The sequence below is a fragment of the Ciconia boyciana genome, chromosome 1 (genome assembly GCF_034638445.1).
Source record: "Ciconia boyciana chromosome 1, ASM3463844v1, whole genome shotgun sequence".
Taxonomy (NCBI): domain Eukaryota; kingdom Metazoa; phylum Chordata; class Aves; order Ciconiiformes; family Ciconiidae; genus Ciconia; species Ciconia boyciana.
The window spans coordinates 105,544,612-105,571,125 of record NC_132934.1 but is presented as its reverse complement, the minus strand read 5'-3'; positions in this window follow the sequence as shown (position 1 = coordinate 105,571,125).

Genomic DNA, 26,514 nt, shown 5'->3' with positions numbered 1-26,514 from the left:
CAGATATTAAATAACTAAACAGCAACCCCCAAGCACTGGAAATAATAAAAAAGTGACACTGAGTACAGACAGACTCATTGCAAACATTGAAGACAGACTTCACCACACTGACTAACCAAATTCAGTGCTGCAATTCATTAGTCCTGCAAATCACTACAAGTGATAGTCAAGTTTTAAAGTAACACTAGCTATCTAAAATTTCACTTGGTCTACAAATTATTCTCCCATATTGCAATTAGCGTGAAAATAGTAAGCATTTTTTCTTGTTACCTTCTGGTTAAGCCACCAAGAAAAATCATTTACAATAACTAGAAAAGTAATTTTCTCTGTGATAATGCAAAAAAACCAACCAACAACAACAACAAGAGTAAAGTACTAAATGGTTTTATTCCAATAAGCTCAGCTTAGAAAGGAGAACTAAATAATATAATTATTCAGGATTTTAAAATCAGTATACCAGCAGCTTCTTTTTTAATACAGGCAAAATGGCAATTCTGTAGACCTATTCACATGACTAGTCTCAAAATATCCACTGATACTATTTATCCAGCTAAGGTTTTGACCCTGTGGGTGTTAAGCAGCAGAATATCATTAAGGGGAGATGGTAAAACAGTTACCTAAAAGCATCTCAAAGACATCTATAACAGGAAGGACTTGTTTACCACAAAGGTAAAAATTACCAAGATTAAAGAAGGAAGGAGCAAGGATCAGCCATAGGAGACAATGAAAGAGGGACATATTATCATGGAGACTGAAAATATGACAGCTAAATCTTTTCTTTACACTACAGTGTTACCCACTTTTGGTACAAGAAGCTTGAAAGTACCAGTGATTCATTTAGAGGAAATACATATATGGCAAATCTCTACTTGTGTATCCATAAAAATAATACAAGGAATATAATTAAACTGCTTCTCTCAAACATGACTACAGTGATTATTTCACCTGTACATGGGGCTCATTCTCTGTAGTCCACTAAATTTCCTTAGTATCACCTTTTCTTGGCCATTCGTTCTGTATTTCTTCCAGGAGGTAGTTTAATTTCAGTCATTCCATATTTAGCAACCTACAGCTGTCAGTTTAGTTATAATGTCACCAGTTATTTCTGCTTTGAAACATTTTTTTCTAGATTACTCCTTTTTTTGGCACATAATTTGGAGGACAAAATAAAGGCAGAGATTAAATTGCACGTCATATTGTTTGTGACATTCTGCATGGGCCATATTTTTTGTTAGAACAAATTGGTATTTCCTTGAATTTTAATATCAGTATACACTAAGACTTGGTGCACATTCCATTTAGGTGTTTACATAGACCCCTTCTGACATAAGTGTTACTACAACTAACTGAAGGTGAAAAACTCTGTGTAATTTCTGCATAAATAATTGCAAGTGCAAAAAGAAGTTCTGTTTAAGTGCAGATGTTAAATAAAACTGTAAATTACTGATATTAAAGACCCAAGAAGAAGGATTAATCATGTGTTTAGGAGGACCATTAAAATTCACATTGAATCTTTCCTTTGAACTCTTGATTTTACCTTAAGGTAATTGCAGCAAGGTTGGATCTGACTAATTCAAGCATATCTTATTTTATATAGACAAATCTATGTATTGTCTCTATTCCTTGATAAACACATAACAGCAAGCACTTATTCATAAAGCTTAAATATACTTGCAGCTGTACAAAGAAACACAAAAGACTAAAGGTGGGATTTTTCAAATACATAGAATTTAGCAGTAGAAATCTGCTGGAAATTTTTTATTTTTTTTAATTTGGAATGAAAACTCCCCAAACTTCAAAGGTCTTCAAAGGTCCAGAAAAAGAACACAGGCTTGATTATGGGGCAATGTACTCAGGAAGACCTTATCTCCAAAGCTAGAAATACAGAAAGTTCAGCCTATGCTCTTATATTCTGAAGTACTTTCTAAAACCCTACCCTGAGTGTATATTGAAAAATAAAGTATTAAATCGAAGTGTCTTTATTACACATACTATGACACACAGGTCTTTGCCTTGCACTCCCCTTTCTGTGTCTTTCCAGGTCTTCAGTAATGTCTATAACATTGGGATTCCTGGTCACTATCAAAAAGCTGTAATTTACTGTACATTTTCTAGCTTTTCAAATATTAGCTACAAGCCTGTGGACTGCAGGAAACAGTGTTAATAACACCATGAAAGCAATGCATACAGGACCTGAGCAGCTATGCCTTCCACAGAGCTGAAAACCTTGCTGTGGAATTGTTTAAAACGCATCTTGACACAGGGAAAAATAGCTATATATGATTTTGTTAAGGGACATTATTGTATCTACGTGTACATGTCTATATGTACATATGCTGCCTTGTAGGAAAAGCAATAGACCTGTTCTTACTTTTGATAAACTGTTCCCAAATAGTCATCAAGTCAAAAACCTCATCCAAGCAACAGACACCCCCCCAAACTCAAACCCCAGGAAAAAAAAAAAAAAACTGTTACTGAACTCATCACAAAGGAAAAAGGGATGCACATATAGTTCATACAACAGATGAAACCATAGGAAGGAAGCTTTAATGACCGGAACACAGAGACCGAATCCAGAAATTGTGAACAAGCACTGGCAATTATGCACTTGAGATTTCCTCCAATTTCTCTCAAAATAAAAGGTAAAAAGGTAACCAAAGCATTAGTCTTAGGGCAGCAAGGTGCTTTTTAAGATTACAAGATGACCACATACGCTTTAGCTCTCAATGATGATTTCATCAAGGGAGCGCAGTCTTCTGCTGTATTTCCATCTTCTGAAATCACTGCTTCTAGTTATTCTCTCCCCGCCTCCACCCCACAGGATACCTCCATCAAATCTACATCAAGGTCTCCTGTTTCAGTCATTTTATAGTCTAGTTCAGCATGGTGGCTTACTTCCATTTCTTTTCAAAAAATTTTATAGCCTCCTCCTTGCCATCATATTAAACTAATTCTTTCCATCTGTTACATGCTGACTGCTTGACTTCTGCTTCTATTGTTCAAATTTGGCATCTTTGGTCTTTTTATTACCATTCATCCAATGCTTTATTACCTTATTTTACCTTCCCTACATATGGCTTTATTTCAACTGCTTCACTTGTAACATTTCCCTCCTGCCAATAAATCTCAGTTTGCTCAATTTCAGACTGACTTTTAACCATTTTGGTAAGTTCCATTTTCCTACTTTAAAGTAGACATGCAAAAATATGAAGAGACGGGGCAAACAGATCAGTTAGGATGGATAAAAATAAATAGCAGTTAGAATTACACCCCCATTTCCTTCAGTAAGCCACCAAAAAAGTCTTGTTAAGATATTTAAAGTGTTTTTTGGTTTTTTTGGTTTGGGTTTTTTTTTTTTTTTACTTCATCTTCCCCTGAAAATGTAGGTTGACCCAAAACCTCTGGCAAGTGTAGGAGACCCAAGGAGGATAGCAATCCCAAGGGAATGGATGAAGAGGACCCAGTGTTGATCAGAGGAGGCTCAGGTGAGTGCTCCATATTTGCAGGCAGCAAACACTTTAGCCCTTACAGAGTCTGCAATGCTCCTCAACATATGAAATAATCTGTTGTTTTTTCCTCAAATGTTTCCTTTGCCTCGTACATTTTTGTTGGCCAGAGAACCCTGTAACAGTTCACAGATTTATGTTCTCCTTTCCCTTCAAGCTCTTACCTGAGACCAGAAGTCCTGATGCTAGCTATCAGGTTGCATTCACCCACGTGCCTACTGAGAAGGAAATAAAATTTCCTCCTCTTATATTTGTTTGCTGTATAAGGACTTTATGATCACTCAGGCACTCACCATCTGTGTCCCCTACTCAGCATCTATGGGTCAGCCTTCACCATTAGTGCATCCACAGCTATATAGCACCTAAAGTCCTCATTTGCTGTTCCTATCAGAGTCAGCACAGCTTTCAACAAAACAGTCAAAGCTAGCATGCTTTTCAAAGTATTTCAAAAGGTAAGTGATCTTACGAGCAAAATTCTTCTCTGCTAAAAGGTGTGCAAGAGGGGATAGCAGTTTCTTCCACAGCTGCTAGACAAACTTTGATTTTCCTTAAGAGAATGTTTGGTTAAGGGTTGATGCTGGAAACAATTACTTACCAATTTCTGAGGAACCCACCCAAACAGACCATTACCACAGTCACTGTAAGAAAGAATACTTATGTAATTTGTATGCTAATCTCAAGCACAGCACAGTTTGGTGAAGCTGCGCATCGCCTTCCTGCAAATACAAAGAAAATACCATCTTCAAGGTTTCTTTTTTTTTTTTTTTTTTTTAACTTGAGAGCACAGCTTAAGGTTATATAAAGAGCATATATCACACCGCTAAAAACCACATCCTTACTAAATATCGTTTGTCCCAGATGAGTTCATGTGTGTATGCATACTCTCACATGCATGTGTGTACTCTGTTTCCTATGTATGTGAGCTTGAAGAAGTATTCTCAGATTTAGTTTTTCCTAGACATTTATTTTGTTATTCTATAAAGTTTCCAGGCCCTGGTCAGCTGACCCCATCAAAACCCCCAGTACAATCACTGAAGTCTAGTTAGAGGCCATGATTTTGCTCTCAACATTCTTCCCAAATTTGCCAAATAATGAAAGCCACAGAAGTTATTTAAGGGATTATTCAGAACCCCAATTATGTAATTCAGTAGTATAACTTCATTTACTTAAAATGTTTCCTTTAATTTTTATAACTACGTTATAAAACAAAAATAAAAAGACTAATTTTAAATGCTTTAGAATTTGATTCATTAGTGTACTACTTTAAATGAATGATCTCTCCCTTATCCAAAAGGAAAACATTGGACTAAAATATAGGGGGAAAAATTATTTTTGTTAACAGCTCCCCATAAATCACTTAAAGCATAATTCAACTGCCTTAGCACAGAAAAAGCTTTAAAATAGCGTCATAATTTTTTTCCCTAATTATTTCAAGAAGGATCACACAATTAAAAAATAAGAAAGTAAATATCAAGTTAATGTACAAAAAAAGTGAATGAGACTTCTACCATTAACTAGTTATAGTTATCTTTCAGAATTCTTACGCAGTTGTCATTTCCAAATTCATTTGGAAGAATACGTTAGAGGAGGTTTGGAGACTGAATGAAAGTAAATATCTTTTAGTTCCGCAGTTAGCTTACTCTACCTCCTTTACCTACTTTGCTTTCAACTACTCCTTCAGTGGGGAGAGACAGGTTTTTTTGTGGATGTTCAAAGCAGCTTTTTTTTTATTTGTAGAGCTTTGAAGGAAAGGGGTGCGTATTGAGGATGAAGGAGATGGAGGAATCTGTTAACTGGGAAACTTGTTAGGGCACATCGCAGAGTAGAATTTAGGCCAATACATTTAACAGCTCTTGAGATTTCAATGGAAAGCTATTTGCACAGCATGGTGCAACACAAGATTTGATCTAAGAAAAACTGCAAGTGCAGAAAGACTTTCTGACTACTGAGATAGACGATTATGGTGTGTAACCAATAAGTAAAAAAATAAAATAAAAAAATCTATGGATATTTGTGGTCCAATTTGCAAGTAAGCTGTTTGCAGGACTTCTGTTTTTGCTTGTTTAAAGACATAGAACTGTTCCAGATCTAAAAAGTGTACACAGAAAAAAAGTGTTTAAGATCATTATTTGCTTTCAGACCTTCTTGAGTTATCAAGTAAAGGAACTGCAGTCTTTCCAGCTCATTTACCTTTGTATGATACACTTGCAATGAAGAAAACATACAGGAAAAAAAAAGGTAAAAAAATAAGTTACTTTCAGCAGTCTTTCAACATAATTTAGCTTCTAGAAGGAGGACAAGGGAATGCCATGCAACTAAGTCTTTGTAACACCAGTTGTTTCCACACAGAACAGAATTACCCACATAAGGCAATTTTTCAAGAATATTAGATCAGATTAGGTGCATTGATGCAAATGGCATTAGAGATCAGTTTATATCTATATTCTTCTACCAAACCTGCTAAAGTCCTGAAGTGTCTCTAAATCATTTCAAAAGAACAACCCAGAACAAGGAAGAGCTGCCTATTTTGGCTGTAATGTTTGTTTATCACAATGTCCTTATTATCTAGACAACTGCTTCACAAAAAGAATGAAAATAACAGGAAAAACAATTTATAACTTTAGTGGTGATACTCTAGATATCATTCTATAAAATTCTATCCTAGAAGTACCTGATACTGTAAAAGTAAACTTTCAAGTCTAACAAATGGCAAAGACTATTCTAAGGAAAAAAAACCAAAAACCACAAAACAAACAGTTTTTAAAACACCTTAACTTTCCTTCCTCTTGAGGAGGAAAATGTAAGTATATCAATGAGCTTCATGATTATTTTCATCCACTACCTTTCAAAAGTGAGTGGAGTTTTATCAGACTTTACTCTGCAGCTTTAAAAAAATAATAATTGATTATAACCTTTTTTCAGGTTTTAACCACAATGTCCAAACTATGCTTTGTCTTACCTAAGAAAGTTATTGTTACTTTGCAGATCCTGCATCTTCAGTATAATTATAGAAACCGAGTGGTTTAAAATACACTAGTCATAAACCTTTGTCCAAGAGTTACGTTTGTTATTGAGATTGTATTGTAATTTTTTGCAGTTTCATAATTCAAAGATGATAATATTTTTACATAAAAGCTGAGCAATTTTTAATAGCATCCTAAGTGTTCCTTGGATGGCCTGTCAAAAAGGCCTGTCACAGGGTGACCTGTCAAAAAGCAATACTTTCTTAAAAAAAAGGGGGAAAAAAAACCCCAGACCCTGAACTCACTCACTCTCTCCCCTATATTTTGCATTTCTGGTACTTTTATTCCGATTTAAAGTATTAAAATCTTCCAGGAGACATGCCTCCCTTCCCATTCACCAGTAACAGAGGAATGCTGACACAGGAGTATGATCAGATATATGACTAAGGTTGCTCATGCTCCAGCGTGAACAAATAATTTGTCCTAAAACAGTTTTACAAAAATTGTGCATCAAAACTCATCTCCCTGAGAAAACCTTTTAGTTTGAAGCGTATCCAACTAGTTGTAATATGATTATTCCACTCTGCGTTTATCTCTAGGTCTCCAGCTGGAAGACCAGACTCACAGTTGCCACAGCCAACATCAGGCTGCAGACAGCCAATCGAACATCCTCTGTGCTTGCTGGCATATGAGCATTCCCACCTCTGGTTTTGAGGAAAAGCAAAGTGTGCTTTTGTATTTGGGTACATTAGACAATACCTCTTATTTAGACTGATGTAAATACTCAAAGACCAGAACTGCCCTGAGACTACATGTAAAGGTAAAAAGCATTTTAATTTTAAATTAAATCTAAATTTTATCTATGTCATTAGGGGTTAACAGTTTATGACAGTTTCCTAACCTATGCAACTGGACAAAAAATTTCTATTAGGTTCTCAGAAGACAATTTGTCCTTATCTAAGAGATCATCTTCATGACAGTTTAACAGAGACAGGATGTAACAGATTAAAGAAACACCCTTCAATTTTGTGAAAGTTGTCAACAACTTGGCTTCCAACTTCTTTAGTTTTCTAAAAATTTAATAAAGCAAAATAAAAAATATACCAGTTATTATGAGAACTGCGTTACTTCTAAGGTGTTTTAATTTCTTGTTAAAGCCTGGAAGATGTTTTGTCTTGAATACTATTAAGGAGCCTTTAGAAATAAGGGAATATCTATATGGCACAACATATTGTGGTGCAGAGACGGCTGTGCCACTTGATTACTCGGTACCAATATATCTACCTCAGCATGGCACCCTGCCAGAAGCAATTGTCCAGCTATATTTGCATAGCCCAAGCTCCCATGTAATGCTGACCAGACTGTCTACTAGCATTTGTAAGTGGGCAACTCTGAAAATGACCCATAGTATTCAACTAGATGGAATACTTTATTGCACCACAGGAATTGAGGTCGCCCCAGGGAGCCACCCTAAGACAGAATATGAGAAGAGTCAGCTTCCACATAGCAGTGTGTCATAACAGTAGTTTAGTATGAAACTATCTCTAAAATAAGATGTTTCCTTTGCATTTCCTCAGAAGTAAGACTTAATTGGCAAGCCAACTAGCAGAACTCATATCTCGTAGGCAGCTTCTGTTGAGCAGAAGCACCATTTTTCCATTAATATAACAATAACCCCTTTCAGACAATATGATGAAGACCAAAAAACTGGCTGCAAGCTTATCTATGCAGGCTACCTCACCTTTGAAATGCTGCAATAATTAATTGTTCAAAAACTATTTATTGGTGCTTACAATTTACACTCAACAAGAAGTTTTGTAAGTTAAGCAAATAGATCTAAGTACAGAGTGTATATTTATTTTATCATCTTAACTAGATTCAGTGAAGTGCTACATCCCCAAGTTCCCCAGCAGTTAGCAATGACATCACTTATGCAGTGTTAGAGACCCCAAATCTACCAGGTTTGTTGTCGGGTTTGGGGTTTTTTTGGTCCAGATAGACGTCTGACACCAAGTCATCTTATTTTATTACAAGTCTACACAACTTTAGTTTGTGGCACAACTGCATTGAAAAACACAAAACACATTTCAAAACAGATTATGATCAGCTGAAATAAGAAAGATATCTACACTATAATCTATAGTAGAGACCAAAAAAAAAAAAAGGAGGAAACTGTAGGACTAAATACTAGAATTCTCTTATTATTGTGTAGCTCTTTTTTCTTTAACTTGCTGCTTGATTAAAATTGCTAAGCAATATATTTTATTGTAGAACATTCCCTCATGCAAACAGCCTGAGAAAAATGTGGTGCCAGCTACATGCATTGACCTCCTTCCTACAAACTTCTCTTCCCCCAGAAAATTCAACTCTTTGCAAAAGCCAATGCAATCAGAAATTGACATCTGTGCTTCTCACCTATAATCCTAGCATGATTAGAAAAATTTAATTGAAAATTGTTTATTATAACTGAGCCATGAATAGTAAAAGCTGTTCTCCATCTAGTTCATTTTATATTGAAGATGAACATAGAACTGAGACTAAGTCACTCAGCTGTTCTTGTTTTGTGTACATTACAAAAACATACAGTGGAACTATTTTCCCCTCCCTATGATTGGAAGCAAGGAGGAAATATGAGAGGAATGCCCTGTAAAACTTCTAAGCGATCAATTTCAACTCCTTGTAGAACAAGAGTATCTGTGCTCTTGTATATGTTCTAGAAGTATGTATGGAAAGTATTGGGAGCTATCTATACTTCTGTTTTGTTTCTATTTGTTTCCAACTCCAAAGCTTTATTTGTGTTTTACTTCTGGAATTTAACCTCAAAGCTCCTTAGAAGAAAAAATTTGCATCTCCCTTTTACGTCTTGTGTTTCTGTCCCAACTGGGAGACCCAACAGATGTAGAATTTTACTTTTTAATGCATTCTCTAATGACTCATTTTTAAAGTTACTGAAACACTATCTCTAATTATAGCCGCAATATGTTCCTCAGTGAATTTCACATCCTGTCTAAGCATCACATTATGTTCTTCCAATAATTATAGCCTTTCTTCCATCCTTTTTGCTTTTATTTCAAGCCAGTCAAAACTTAAATTCAGTCTTTAACTTCATTACATAAAGCTTCTCCCACATACTAGATGTTCTTTGGATGTTCAAAACTAGTTGCTGTTTAAGACCACCTTATAAACATTTTGACATATTGATTCTTTCCCTGGTGGACACATGATGTAGTGCAGTCCGAATTTCCAAAACCAAAGTTTAAACTTGATTCTGAAGTTTGTCCTCACAAGGAAACTAATTTATATGCATGTCTATGAAAAGGTGTATTTTAAAAACAAATTAGTATAAGCAAATCCATTGTATTCCTTTGTCATAAATACCCTTTTCTCTCATAGGGGATTGAGTCAAGACAGATCACTGTCAATAATTAAAGGTGTTCTAATAAATAAGCTGTTGTTATTAATAGCAGATAACTGTTCACACCGTGCATTAATTTGCTTGGCCCCTCATACATGCATACACACATACTCTCAGTTACCCTGTTGGAGCAACAGTGGGGAGGCCAACCTCAGCTATTTATTCCGAAGTGGCACATTGTATGGATGCATCACTGACTTTTAGGTCAGAAATTCTCCCAAGGGAATTTTTTTTTGCTTCAGCAAATGTGTAACTAATCCTGTCAGCTTTGTCTGTGTAGAGCAGCCACTGTCTTCTTGGATGTGGTCTGAACTATACAGCTTGTCATTGATGCTAATATGTGCCAGTGGCCTTGCACATTTTCAGCTGACTCTGTGTCCTAAGTTTATCAGTTCTTGTGGATCCAACAGGACCACTAGTTTCCAGAGCTAATGGATTCTTGGGAGCCTCTCACATGTTATCTGTCAGCACATAACTTTCTTCTCTTTGGCCTTCTGTTTCATGGCAGGTGCTTCTCTTTTCAAGTACATAGGTACCAATAAAAGATATTGATACGAACTGGCATAGAGGCAACTTTCATCACATTTTCTTCTTAAGAGAATCTCAAGGCTATTAGGCTTGCTACACCCTGTTTTGATATATTACTTCACTGTGACAGGAGTGCATCTAAAGACCCATTTAAAATGAACTTTCACTGAAAGAGTGCAAATATTTAAGTGGGAATATTTAGTTTGCAGATAATACATTGATTCTCTCCAAAGCATTATGTTCCTTCTTCCTCCATGTTCCTTCCTCCACCATACTTCAAAGAACCAGAATTTTATCTGTATTTTTTTCCAATTTCACCTTTTTTCTTTAAGTAGGGCAGTTGAGTGGATACAGAAAGCCCTAATTATTACACTGCTGGAATTTCTCTCACTTCCTAACCACAAGGAAAACAGTCAAGAGAAGCATCTTCCTTGATTGCATGCTTAGGCATTCACTAAATCAGAAAAATAAATTGCAGGAGAATAAAACAATTTTCCATCTTCTTCAGAGAAGGGCAGCAATGCATCTTGGCTGCAGTATGGTCAGATTTGTTTTAAGTTGTTCTATAACAATGTGAGAGTTTTCACGAGCTGCACTTATTGGTCACTAGCACAGAAGATGCCTATTTGCCACACACGCTCTTCCTGCCAATGCTGCAGAAGGATACTATAGCTCTGCAAGGCTAGTAAGTGATGGAACAAGCTTGACCCGACAAAAAACAGAACAACAGAGCAAAAGATTCAGTAGCACAGTCAGTCCAACCTGGACTGACACTTGCCATAATGCAGATCACTCAGCACACACTCCTCCCTCCCAGTTTTTAGAGACAAGCAACCCTGAGTCATTAGGTAGAGCAAGAACTCATTGCACTCCGGAGGTACCTAATCATCCTATATATACTCAGAGAGAGTATCCTGGATATCTTATTTAAGATTATTAAATATTGTTGTAATTCAGCAGTCTGCACCTCAAAATACCAACTTAACTATCAATCTCAAATATCCTAAGTTTCTTCTAATAATAAATTTTCGTTCTTTTTCATTTTAGTTCATATGTTTTCAGGGCACATGCAAATATGTTGCTGCACTTCTGAAGTCAGTTATACACATTTTAATGTCACTACTTCAGGGCACGAGCAATACAGTTGTGACTAGATTTCAGCCTGGACTCAACTAATTCAGCCAGAGAGTAAGTGCATCCTTCCTGTAAGTATATGTAAAAAAAAAAACAAAAACAAACAACACAACAAAAAAAACAACAACCAAACACCAAAAAAACCCCAAAAGACCAGCTAATCTCAGATAGAATCATAGAATGGTTTGGGTTGGAAGGGACCTTAAAGATCATTTAGTTCCACCCCCACTGCCATGGGCAGGGACACCTTCCACTAGACCAGGTTGCTCAAAGCCCCATCCAACCTGGCCTTGAACACTTCCAGGGATGGAGCATCCACAACTTCTCTGGGCAACCTGTTCCAGTGCCTCACTCACCCTCATTGTAAAGAATTTCTTCCTTATGTCCAATCTAAATCTACCATCTTTCAGTTTAAAGCTGTTATCCCTTGTCCTATCACTACATGCCCTTGTAAAAAGGCCTTCTCCGGCTTTCTTCTAGGTCCCCCTCAGGTATTGGAAGGCTGCTATAAGGCCTCCCCAGAGCATTCTCTTCTCCAGGCTGAACAACCCCAACTCTTTCAGCTTGTGTTCATAGGAGAGGTGCTCCAGCCCTCTGATCACCCTTGTGGCCCTCCTTTGGACTTGCTTCAACAGGTCCATGTCCTTCTTATGTTGGTGGCCCCAGAGGTGAACACAGTACTCCAGGTGGGGTCTCACGAGAGTGGAGTAGAGGGGGAGAATCACCTCCCTTGACCTGCTGGTCATGCTTCTTTTCATGCGGCCCAGGATACAGTTGGCTTTCTGGGCTGCAAGCGCACATTGCTGGGTCACATTGAGCTTCTCATCAACCAGCACCCCCAAGTCCTTCTCCTCAGGTCTGCTCTCAATCCATTCTCGGCCCAGCCTATATTTGTGCTTGAGATTGCCCCAACCCATGTACAGGACCTTGAACTTGGGTTTGTTGAACTTCATGATGTTCATACAGACCCACCTCTCAAGCTTGTCCAGGTCCCTCTGGATGGCATCCCTTCCCTCCAGCGTGTCGATAGCACCACACAGCTTGGTGTCGTCGGCAAACTTGCTGAAGGTGCACTCAATCCCACTGTCCATGTTATTTAACAAAGATGTTAAATAGCACCAGTCCCAATATATATATACTTGTCCCTGTCTTGGATGACTAAGCTACTGATCTTCCAGTTCCTTGGTAGCTATTTATCCAGGATGTTATGTCTATCTTTATTTGTCCTTACAGTAACATGTCAGATACAAGTTTCTGGAAGGATGTCATGCAGATTTAGCGCAACCATAACGTATCCTCTTGCTAGGCATCCTGTAATAAGAGCTAGTTAAAAGCTGTCCTATAAATGTGAAAATTTATTCTTGAGTTGTAAAGTCACAATGAAAAAATAAGAGTGGAATCAATTAAGAGAGCTAACAGTTTAAATGGACTTATCCAGTTCATCAGGAGAAAATTTACAGTGCTCATAAAGATGGCATAAAAATGTTTCAGTCTGGCTGTCAACACCAGCATGAAAATATTTTCATCGACAAGAGAAGCATGCAGCAACTAGGTCTCGCGACAGCTGCCATCCCCCATTAGCAGCAGTAAAAGAGGTGGAAGGGAAGAGGTTTTTGAAAAAAGGAGTTAGTATGGTAAAATAAAGCTTCAGTTGCAGAACTTAGGGCATTTTAAACACACAGCAAAGTGCATCACAGATCCCCAAATTGCAGCCATCAAACAGGCCCTGTAGAGAACCCGTCCTGGCACAGTCATACTTATAAATAAGCTCCAGGTTGCCATCTCTGTGCTGTGATGCTCTCTACCAAGGGAATGTACTTAGAGTTAGCTCAGGAATCTCTTCCCATGAATCTGATATTTTTTGTTTATTTTAAAGCCAGGATAAAGGCTGGCTTTCTGAATGACAGGGATTCAGGCCTTGTATCTCAGTCCTCCACTAACAGTACATTTTGGCTCAGAATTTGGATTAGGAAAGTACTCAGTTATGAAGAAAATATTTTCAATATTAAGTTCTGGAGAAGTATTTCACAAAAGGCTAGAAATGTTCTAATATTTTTTATTATATGTAGAATTTAAAAAAAGATAATTGTTTCCAGTTACAGATGGGATTTAAATGTTAGCACTCCACAGCTGTGCATAGCCAGTTCAGCTTTTGTGCATTTTCTCTAAGAACCTATATAAAAGGTCACACCTTTTGTTTAGTATTATTAAGGAGACTGGATGGCTTGGGTTATAGCAATAGATATGAACTGCAGGTTGTCATATCAGATGGTAGTAAAAAAAAAAATCAATGGGAATTGAGATACACTAGCATCTGTGAGAAATGGTTTTGACTTAAATACACATAAGAAGATTGTAGCTGGTTAAGTTCCAGACTGGCAGAATGGACAAGATTTTAACAGCCAGGAGACTTGCCAAACTTTCAAACCTTTGCAATCCATAATGCTTGAAGGGCAAATTGAAACAGATACAGGGCTATCATTTCTCAGTAGGTCTTTTCGCTCCAGAGTAGATGAACATGTCTATACTGCCACTTCCTGCAGAGCCTGTGACTAGCACAATGTACAGGGCTAAAGCATCAGTGCATATATATATTATGCATATATATTTTTATATATAAAATGTATTTAAAAAAGAAAAAAACCCCACAGTTCTTTATAGTAGTCCTAAGCACGTACATAATGTGAGATGCAGTACTGACAATTTTAAAAAGGGCTTTTAAAAACATCTCTTTTGCCCATTCATACAACCAGTTAGGTTTCTTCATTGCTCTGTTTGGTTTTTTTAGATACTGTTTTTTGTTGTTGTTGGTTTGTTTGTTGTGTACCCCCCACCCCCTTTTCTTAACAGAATGGATCATTCAGATTCAAAATAAGGCACAAAAATAATGTGTTGTTCACTAGAACAGGTTTGCATCAGATACATACCTTGAGTAAGCTTGAAAATATAAATAATCTTTGAATGACTATAAGTTATTCTCTCCATGAGATGAAAAAACAGTGACATGGAGGAAACAGGACTTCCAATAAGCAAGTCATGAGGGAAAGAAGCGGTATCACAGAAATGAAGATATGTGACTGCAATCTCTTGCAGCTACTATAAAGGAATAATGAACATGAGTTTTAGAACCATATAAATAATACTTTTTTAGTACAGGAATAAAAACATTGGAATTGGAGTAATAATCCTGTTTAATTAATTCCATTTGGATTAGATATTCCTAAACTAGCCATTCAATGCTTTGATTCCAACCCCAACGCACCATTTCTTAAAGAACTACAAACAACTGAAGCAAACCAACTAGACAGAATTGCCTGGAAAATGAAAGTATTTTAGATCAGGTCCTACTACACAAAAAGAAATACAACTTATATATAGCAATATATATAATTCTTAACCATTCCTAGGCATTAAACAGGAGCCTATTGTGAGAAATGTTTTCTTTTATAGTTAATTTTGCTTTTCTTTTTTAAATCATAACCCCCGAATTCCTACCAGGTCCATTAAACAGTCTGGTACTTCCTCTGTTATGGTTCCTTCTTTATATCTAAGTATTTCTGGACCAGTCATGCAAAGCAGTAAGCATTTTTATTATACACGGATTTTTGGTGGAATTAAAGCATCTGTTAAATACCCAGCAACTTTTAACATATCATGGCCATAAAAATTCCATCAGGAAAGAAAAAGGCCTTGGATGCTACTTGATACTTCAAAAATATCAGTAATTAAAGCTATGAAATAAAAGTCAGAGGTCAGTAATATGCTATGAGATACTGGGAAGGAGGATACATAAGAAACAAATAAGGCAGAAAATGTAACAAGCTTTCATTACTGCTTATCTTTAGGATTATCTCCGAAGACTCAAATGATAATCTATGACTGCATTTGACGTCTGCTTTCCCTTGCAGGGGTCTTGTTGCCATTGTGAATGGGTTTTTTTTGCATGTGTGTGCACATGCACGCATATGTGTCCATGCGTGAGCTACCAGAGAATGCATAAGAGGGTACAATAGGTACTGTAGAGGTAAAAAGAATGTAACTCATGAAATAGAAATCAGATTCTTTTCAAGTTCTTAAGTTATTTCTATTTCCTTTTGGAAATGTCTACAGGAAACATATTAAAATGTGATATGCATAATGAAAGGGCAGAAGCACTTTCAATTTGATTATGATAGACAAAATATCCAATACAAAGATGTGGTTTTGCCTTCTAAATATCCACTGTGGACCATGACTGCACGTTAAAAAATACATTATTTCATGTACACGCCCTAGTAGACATTGGAGATATTCAGTGCATAGGAGATTTTCGCAGAAAGCTAACTTTTTCCATGGGTACTTGATTTGAATATAAAAGAAATCCAATTTTATGGGACCAAACTGAAGAAAAAGTATGGAAGACAAAAACCCCATGTGTCAAAATGATGCAACAGCAGGATCTCAGAAGGGAAATTGCAGTACTTAAGTCTCTTCTTACCAGCCAATTTGACAGAATTGCAGAAGACATATAGATGTTATTGAGCAATGATTGTGCCATTAAACAAAGACTAGAAAATATTGAGAATGAGTCAGAAAGAGCTCAGATTGAGATAGCAATGTTGAAAGAGGAAAACGAGACACTTGAAACAAGAACAGAAGATAAACAGGGCAGAAAATGGAATAACCTATCAAAATGATTATTCAATAATGGTAATTATACTTTCAGTAAAATGAGACCATGCCACTAAATTAGGATCAGAGCAGCAGCTAATAAATTCCAAACTGTGTGCTGCCCGAGTAGCTGAGTTATTTGATACATTTCTCTGCAATGGCAATTAAAGTTATTGTAGCTTACAGCATAATTTAAAAAAGCTTGGGTTCCCAAGCTTATACACAAGTGGGCCACAAACCCTAAATTTCAGTACATAGAACCTAGACACCCTAGATGCTATAAGGCTGGACTTTCAGCTGGTCTGAGGGACATATAGTGCCATGTAAGTTAATGAAAATATACTGGTTCACAGCCAGTTGACTAGTGTCCAAAGGAGGACAAAGCTTAAACCTAAAAGGAGCAATGGGCCGTGCACCCCCCCTGCTACCAACATGTCAAACAAACTGGTATACCTGTGTGCTAAATGGAAGAGTACTGCCTCTTCCAGCCCACCTGTAAATCTGACCTTGTTGCCCACTATTGTTTTGAGACAGACTTCTTAAAACACAGACACGTCGACTTATAAGGTACCAGATTAGACTGTTTTAGTACATCAGCCATTTTCTTATTGTAGGGCTTTTGTCCCAGAGTAATGGCTCCTGCCGTTTTACTTACGGAGAGCTACGGAGTGTGTTTCTGTTGTTTTAGTTCATTCCCATTCTTGCTAACTCAGAAACATGTTTAGGTTATATTTGATCAGATATGGTTCATAAATTTAAAAAGAAAAAAAAAGGAGGGGCAAAAATACCATTAATACGTCTAGAAGCATGAGGTCTCTAAAACACCTGGAACTGAATGAAAATTGCACAACCACAGAAAAATTCAGTGTGGCAGCTTTCATATCTGAAAGCCAAATACAAAAGTTAATTTAACAAAAGTATTTTATTGTAACAGAATTTTTTGTTAGAACAGATTAGGCAGAAATTTTCTGTCAGTTTTTCTTCTGTAAAAAACATTAAGTTTAGGAAAAATAATAATAAAAACCAATCCTTCTTATATGAACATGTTGATTTTAGGAGAGAGGCCACCCAGAAAGGATCTACAGCACCAGAGAGGAATTTTCACAGAAACCAGAGGCGTACGTACTCATCACAGAAGCAAACCGTCTAATGGCTTTCATAACTGCTTTCATAACTAGAAACACCACCCACCAGAAATCACACCCCACACACCTTCCAGCCACCCAGGCAAATTCTCTGAATATTTTTAGTAATTCTCTCACTCTCCTGCAGCAGATTATCTAGTTAATCTTGTTCCCTATTCCTGCCTCACCCCACTTCTTAAAGTGAAAAAAAAAATCACCAAATTATGATTTGTGCTGATCAAGAATCAGAAATACCTACATTTTATCACAATTCTCATCATTTCATGTCTCATTTTAAGTCAGTTATAACTTCCTGTCTTCTGAAAGTGTTTTTGATAAGCAATAAAGCAGAGGGATGTTGAACAGCAAGACCTACACATACTGGCATCTGAATCACAAGAATATCCACCTGGCTCTCTCTTTGATTGCAAGTACAATTGCAGGTCAGTTTCTGTCCTGCTCAATGATTAAGTTACATGAATGGACAATACTATTTTTAGCTATTTATATTGGTAGATGAGTTATGGAAACAGGACACGTGACTATATTGCAGCTAATGATCCATGATAACAAAAATTTGTTATCGTAAAGTAGTGTTAATGCTTCTTTGAATGTATTAGCTTTGTATTGCATATAAAACAAACTTCATGCAAAGCCCACATGCTTTTATGTATTTTATTAGAAACACTGAGCAGTACTATCCAGCAATGATTAGAATCTGCTATTGAAAAGCTCTTGGTAAACACAGAAAATTACAAGTTCAGTAACGTATATGCTGATGTCCTGTTTATACTTGATTCCTTCATGTCTCTACTTTTAGACCTCAAACATCAAAAAACTATCCACTTAATTTGATGTTTAAAAATACTCGTTTACATGAGGTCAGCTTTCTAAACAGTATTTTTCTTTCTCTTATGTCACATGCTTTGAAAAACAAATAAATGCTAAAGTTAATACCAAGCTGTTAAAAGTCAAAGAACAATGCTTTGACAATACTGTGGAGAAACTAATCTGCATCTTTGATGTTTTTTAAAGTGTTCTAACTTGGCTTTATAAAACCAAAAGTAACAATATTGTCATTCACAGAAATTGTGATCTTATAACATCTCCCGTATTTTTTCCCTAAAGTTTGTTCAAATGCCATTTAAGTAACTTATTTCATAAAGGTGACCATCTTAAACTAGTCACTTTAAGCCAGAAAGAAAAAAGATTTGAACAGGCTTGGGCCTTTATTCTCCCCATTGATTTCTCCTTTAATTATTTTGAATTGTCTGTGTACCAAAAATGAGAAATGACACATACTGGCATTCACTGGCAATTTCATTTTCTGCAAATAAGTCTATTCTCCCATGGGAAGTGCAACAAACACTTCCTCTTTTTTAACTCTTGTTGCAGGAATATTTGCAGAAAGGTCAGTGCCAGAACAGCTACTTCTAATTAGAATAAGTATTTGTGACACCAGAAATTGATTCTGAAGACCTTGACTCCGTTCCCAGCCCTAGGCAGCAAGTTCAAAATGGTTGGGCAGGGGGCATCACTTTGTTTAGCACTTTACACTTCAGCTGTGTCCTTTAAAAGGAGTATGTGTGTGCATGCACGAGGTACTTTCAGATGTTGTACAGTACCCATGAAATCCAGACACATGCATGTGAACCTTGATTACTTGAGGTTTTAACTTTGACAGGTTAAAATACCTTGGCATCTGCTTCAGTTCCCAATTCTATTTTATACCTCTCTGCTTTCTAAAGAGGTACTTAAGTACCTGGAATAACATTGAAGGGGGAGATCATGTATAGAGGTCTTATAACCAACTGCTAACAGTGAACAACATTTTACTGTGCCATAAAATATTAGTTATCTGACAGGCACTGGGGCTTGCCATGCAAAACACTGCAGATAGTTCCTTTAGTTTTGGCAGTCTGCAGACTTGAGGCAGTGCATTGTTTTTTCTAAAGAAAAACAAATTACTAGGTTAGGCTGGGTGACACTAACCAACATCCATCAGAAATTTTGTTCTACATGCTGTTAGTCCAAGTTTTGTTGATTTTGTTTCTCCACCATTTCTCTATATCCAAATACGAATCCTCATCCCACTGTATAGTCAAATGCTATAACTAGACACCTCTACTTCTTAGAAGTTGGGGGGTTTTAGACTGTAGATTTATGACAAATCACATGGAACTAATTAATAACACTTATTTTGATTCTAGGTGTCTCATGTCATAGGGGCTGGTAGGATATATACCGCTTTATCTTGTTCTGCCACTGTTTAGCCCAGGAAGGAGAGGATAATTTTGTCTCTAACTCTTGTTGTATTAAAGTATTTTTGTAAATTTGTTTGTTATTTATTAAACCCTGAAAAATAGAAGTCATTGTCCCATTTAGCAAATGAAGGATGTAGAGTGTAATCTTTGTTCACATTATTGAACACACAAATATACACCTGTAACTGTTCTTTATAAGTAGAATTTAACCTGGCTGAGAAAGGTCCATATGGCATTTTAACATTTTGAAATCTGGAAACAATATCAATGCTGGTAAAATAAAATACAGATTTTTATTTTTTATACAGTCCCTTTAAACCATTCTATTTAAACCAGTTTCTCCTCTTGTTAAGTTGTGACTAAACAAAGAATGTCAGTGTAGCTCATATCCTTTGTAGATGGATAAATTTCAAAGTATGTACCAGTCCCATCTAGCAGAACTTTTTCTCCCCGACTACACTTGAATAGACTGAAGTAGGGCAAGTTCAATACTATCCTCATCAACCTCTAAAGAAAAAGAAAAACAGAACACCACCCCCCCCACACCCTCCCCCAGCAACTATATTTCCAAACTATATCTCTGCGGTATATATTGCAAGACTAAATTTTATTAAATACCCACACTTTCTCCCTTGCAGCATTGTATTTGGGATCTACATCTGCAAGGAGTAATCAATCTGAACTTTTATTTTTGGTGAAAATACCTGACCTCCAATAACCTACAGCACTTAATTTTCCATCAAAACTATACAGTAGCAATCATTATCTCACCCTGCTCCTCTTCTTGTTAACCACTACCTCTTTTTCCTACCCCCATGATAGTTTTCTAAGTGGTTGCTGCTGTGACAGCTCCGCTAGAGCATTAGTTACTTTCCTCATAGGAAATCCCTAGGGCAATGTCACATTACACTACCATTAACCTGATACCAGATTATCAGCTTCAAACCTCTTTCCAATTCCTCACTCATAGCACAGTTTGTTTCCTTTTCACACCCTGTGGCACAAGTAACTTCTCTGCTTTTTCAGAAGAGTACTACTTATGAAGCTGGCAGACACCCCACCCCCCCCCCCCCCCCAAAAAAAAAAAAAAAAAAAAAAAGAAGCTAAGGTTGACTCCAAACACGGCTGACCCCTTCACTTCTCCGAAGAAATGAAAAAGGTATAAGTATGCTAGTTCTTGGAATAGAGATATTCAAGTACTTATTTTTACAGTTCTATTCTCATTTGTTTGTAACTTAAATCCAGACATCATACGCTTATTTGACTAAAACTTACACCAGATGAGAACACTTCAGCTATGTTAGTAATCTTATCCCAGATTAGAAAAACCTTTTAACAACCATGCTGTTTAGATGGATGAAAAAGTAACCACCACCACACTTTAGCAGTGTAAGCGCAATGATGTTTCCTACAGTTCCTCTGCTTGACCAAAGGGTTTAATAGGAAACGCTTTACGGTGATGAACATTTTTTAATTAACAGAAATCTATAAATAAATGGAATTAAATCTTACTTATAAGGAAAGAATATTAAGGTTACAGTTTAACATAGAGCTGAAGTTATGAAATTACAAACTTGTGCACCTTACAACTCCTTCAGGTGATCAAATACTTAGAGAGGCTATGAGAATTAGACATCTAAAGGATGTGTAAAGGACATGCACATAACCACCCTAAAGTCCCTGCAGTGCTGCATAGCTCTGCCTTCTTCAGTACATTCGCCAAAGGTCAATTTCCTCAATTTGGATCCTCAGTTGACCTCAACGGTCTTAAGTGTCAGAAAATGAGTAAATATTGTCCTTATTTTAATCTCTGCACTTTCACCGTTTCTCTTACACTTCCACTTTAAAACAACTGCTTACTCTCTATTCTCCCATGGGAAAAAAACCCACTTTATAACAAATTTAGCTATTTTAAGAGATCTCTCATAGTTGTAAGAGTTGTCACCCTTTCGTTTCCTCCTGGGTTCAACCGTGGTGTTTCCCATTTCATACACCAATTTTATGAGCTCTGTCTTTATGACAAAATTTACTGACTAATGAATGAGATCCTCCTGGAAGATAGATCCAGTATCCCAAAGTTTTTTCAATCCATGAATAAACAAAGAGCTTCACCAGTTGAACAGTTGTTTCTATGAAACATACTTGTTTACCTGCAATTCCATGTTCAGAAACAACTGTTCAGGCAATTAGATACGTTCTTTGTTTCATTTGGACATTAAATTAAAACAATAGTTTTAAACAGTCTGTAGAGTGAGCAACTTTCATAATAGTTTGCTGATAAATCAACCTCCTGATCAAGAATTTGAGATGCTGTCTCACCTAACGGTAACTTCACTGTGGATATAATGATCTTGCATACGTTACATACTCTGCTGGAGACAGAGTGGAAGACTGCATAATTTTGGTAGTACATTGACTAAAATGAGGGAGTTCATCAGAACTTTCTGTAAACTAATACTACTTCTGATTTTGCAGACGAACTGCTGCACAGACGGTGAGACCAGGGTCTCAAGTTGCAGAAGCATCATATTGAAACAATAAAGCATATTCTGAGCTCACCACATGGAAAGGTACATGCATAGATCTCCATGTAACCCGATGATTTCTAAATGGGAAAGGACAAAAATCAATAGCAAGAGAAATTGCATTTTCAGGTTTCAAAGTGCTGCAAGTAATGCAGAGGAAAAAAAAAAACTATTGAAAGTAAAGCAACCAGCAGCATCCTTCCCACACAGAAATTACTTTTGTTTAGCATTTGCATTGGTGATTTATATTGATGTGGCTATGGCTCAGAGTAATGGACTAATCTTGAATACTGATGACAGCTACCAACTAATAACAAGAGCTAGAAGTATTATCATAATCTCCCTGTCTGCAAGAAACCTAATAGATAATTATGAATATTTGAGTGGGATAAGTATTTTAACAAGTAGTAATGACCTCATAATTCAGTGCTGGAGAAAAGCCACCAATTCTTTTAATTAGTGTTTTTCCTCACAACCTGTTCCTATTAGGTTCAGGGAATGATGGGAAAACTCTTATGAAGCTACTAACATCTAAGTTCTGATATATTGCATTTCCAAACATGACTTTGTCACTTGTAATGAATGAAAACATTATTGACACCTTATATTTCAGATTTCTGTTTTTCTCCTACAGGTTGCTCAGTACTTTTACTGTCAGTATCACATGAGCAGTTACAATTTTTTGATGAAAGACTATTTAGAAAGTGTTTAACAGAAGTATTAAGCACCATCCAAAAATTTCACAAAGAAATGAAGCAATTCATCACCCTAAGACAGATGTACCTTTCACTTCATGTGGACCTAGAAGATGCGCTTTGTTTTTAATACTAGATTACCTGACTTTCCATTAGCTTTATATGCTGTAACATGTAGTACTCTCAAAAACAGAAGGCACTAAAGCTTTTTTTTTTTGCTAGTATAATGTTATAAACACTAGTGAATGTTGGTGTAGTACAGTGCAAACATTCTTTGGATTATCCATCACAATGTTGGCCTTCAACTTGTTCCTTTTTTTATTTGTTTGCCACTGAAGTGTGAGGCATCTTTGAGGAAGGGAGTAGATATTTTTTGGCTCTGGCAGGAGGACACAATTAACATCCACGAGCTTCCTCTGCCTCCTTCCTCCCTCCATGTTTAATGGAAATGTTTCTTCACAAACCTTGTTTTCTATTCTGGCACTAATGCTTGCCCTCTAAGTGCAAAATGAACAAAATGGGTGGTTAGGCTACAAATCAACTTCAAGCAAAAACTACTCCACTCTGTTCCAATTTATACCAAAGAGAAAACTTGAGTTTTTGAGGATCAGTTCCTATTTCTTATAATATGCATCTATACCCTAATGGCATCTTCCCACTGTACCAATGTTTCTCACATTGGTTTAACCCCCCCACCCCCAAACACACCCTCAATATTTCATCTGTCCTTCTCATACATTCACGGCTGTTTCGATCCTCTGAATAGCAAGAAAAAACAAATTGTTCTTGAAAGGATAAGCAGCATATTGCTACAATATTATTTAAAATTCAGAATCAATATTCCTTTCCTAAAAATCATATGCCATCCTCAGATTTTCTGTGGAGCCCTTGCTCAGAAAAAGCTCCTTTTGACTAAAGCAACAATTACGGACTTCAGCGCTGACTCCCCACAGCTCCAATTCCACCACTGCTAGAATAACCAAGGCTCAACTTTCTTCTTATATTACCCTTACCTATGACTTCCAAAAGCCGTAAGCCCCAGGCTGCAAGGGGTGTGGAATGCCAAAAGCAGATAAGTGCTCCTACGCAGCATGTGTTCACAGAAAAGGTACCCTGTTATACAAACATACTATTTTTAGTTAGGAGTTGGTTTCCTTAGTGTAGTGTAAGTAAATTGGGAATACATTTAAAGTGATGAAAATAAGGATCTCCTAACTTGTACTGATCTGTGTTTTAGAAAAGAATAACTTTATTTAAAACCAGAAGTAGTGAAACTAATGAGAACCCTGTGTGGCTATACTGGCAGTTCTGTTGACATACACACAGTTGTATAGGAAGGGGAAAAATTTATGTGATTCTTAGGTAGCATTGTAGCAGTACATTCCAGAGGAAATGATGAAAGTCTAGCGTATCAGTTTAACTGTACTAGTAGAATTACTGTGAGTATAGCTCAGGATCAAATGAATTAAGATACTGCAAGCAAATAAAAGGAACCCTTAGCTAAATATGAGGTTTGAAGATTTGTCAAATAGCTAAGAGAAAGTTTCTCTCTGTAGAGCTACAGTTTGATTTTCTTTCCAATTTTAGCCCAACCAAGGAGATCATGCCTTCTCTGGAAGAGTCACGGAAAACAAGCTTAAAGGAAAGATTGCCTTTTGAAAAAGAGTGTAACAGCACTTCAGTTGAAAGCTAGTTCCTAAACCATTGAAAGCTATTGCCTAAACCAGTATGGAAATGGTTACATGTACATCAGGAAATATGCTTTAGATGGAACTAGTAAAGTGATGGTCTTCTAATAATACAAAATAATTGAGATTATCACCATGAAGTTGATCAGATACTTCAATAACAGACCATCTCTGGTAACAAGCTGAAGAACTTGAACATCAGAATGAGATTCACCAGGAGAGGAATATTTACAAAGCATGCAGAGAAACTGTGTAAGTAGTCTTGTAACCTTTTCATTATAGAAATATTACTATGATGTAGCACTTGCAAGCTGAATTTTTTGCATTTAAACCAATATGTATATATGCCCAGGTTTTATTTTGCATGTGGAAGATGTTTTAGGCCAGTAAGACAACATACACTTGAAATCATTTGGCACGCAATGTCCTGGCATGCATGTGCAAGTAATTGTAGTAGGACAAGGGCATTCATACTTAATGGAGTGTGATTGTCGTAATACCACTAAACCACATTATGTAATTTTCATGTATTTGAGATGTGTTAAATAGAAAATGTTATACTATAACAACTCTTCAGATTCATTCTAGGCTTGTCTTTATACATAGAAATATTTCAAATATTAATAAAAAACAAGAAAATCCATCACATGAACAAAACTCATTTAAAGCCAAATTCAAGTTAAACACAACACACTGAAGAGCTTTGTAGAGAGGGTGGGTGATTTAAAAAAAGAATAAACAGAACAAGATCAACAATTTTTCTAGTTCTGATAGAGCCTCAAACTTTACAAAGCAGCCAAATCAGCTGTGTGATATAACCAAAGAGTCCTTACTGCTTTAAGACTTAATGTTGGCTCTACTATAAACTTTCTGTTCAAGTATTTGGATACTACAGATACTGTAATATTACTTCTCCCAGTCAGATTTTTCAGGTCAATAAGTAATAGGAGTAGTCTTCTAGGAGTTTTATTCCACTGGCTGCAAAATACAGCTTTTTTTCCCCCAGTGTTTCAAGTCAGAATGAGAAAGCTCAATCCCATGTTGTCCTCAGTAGGTTTATGAGCATACTTTTGCAAAATGTGAAGGAAAATGTCTCAAACCTTGTTTGCAATCATACTTACACATTATATAAAATTAGTCTAGTACAGTATACAAATAAAATATGTAGAAAGTCCTTCATTCCCTCTCTGTGGGGAATTTCAAATATGCCTTCTTGCTTTTTGTGATTTACAAGTGAAATACAACCAAGTCGTCCCTAGTGGTGGACATTATTTGTCACTCACAGTGACAAATAGGTTTGGGCTGTCATCACCCAGTGTAGTGACAAATTGGTTCCTGAAAATCTTTGAGACGACTGAAGTGCCAGAGAGCAATGCTGATTTTTTTGCAGTCAAGAAAAATCCATATGCTTGTCCCTGTTAAAGGTGGCTCATATTTGCAATTTGAAAAAAAAAAAAAAAGTAGTCTATAGCTGGGTCCTTCCCTCAGAAGTATAGTTTGACAATTTTAAGATACTCCTAACTTTGCCTCTACTTTGTTTTCCCAGAACAGGTTTTTGACGTCTTGTTTTATTGCAGATGGATACATCAAATACATAAATCTATCTCTGAAACTTTTTAGGGCAGCTCCCTCCCTTTGGGATACATCAGAGAATGAAAGCTTTCAGAACAGAAACAAAAGCAAATTGAAATTTCAGTTAGAACAATGAAATGTCTACAGAGCATTACAATGATACTTGTAAGGAAAAGATTTTCCACAAAAATTGAGATGTGGATCTTCTTGGGAAAAGGAAAGAAGCATTAATGTGTACACCCTAGTCATAAAAATATTTCTTTAATATTAACTACCAGCAGCAGGTCCCCAGAAAAGTTTCAGAAACATTGCTACTCCATGGAACATTGTTCTTTCTGACACAAGAGTATTTGACTATTTCTACTTAAAAGACAAACTGAGCTTCTTTTGCTTCCTGAATAAAATTCCATTTCAAGAAAAACTATTAGATTCTAAGTACTTCATATCTAA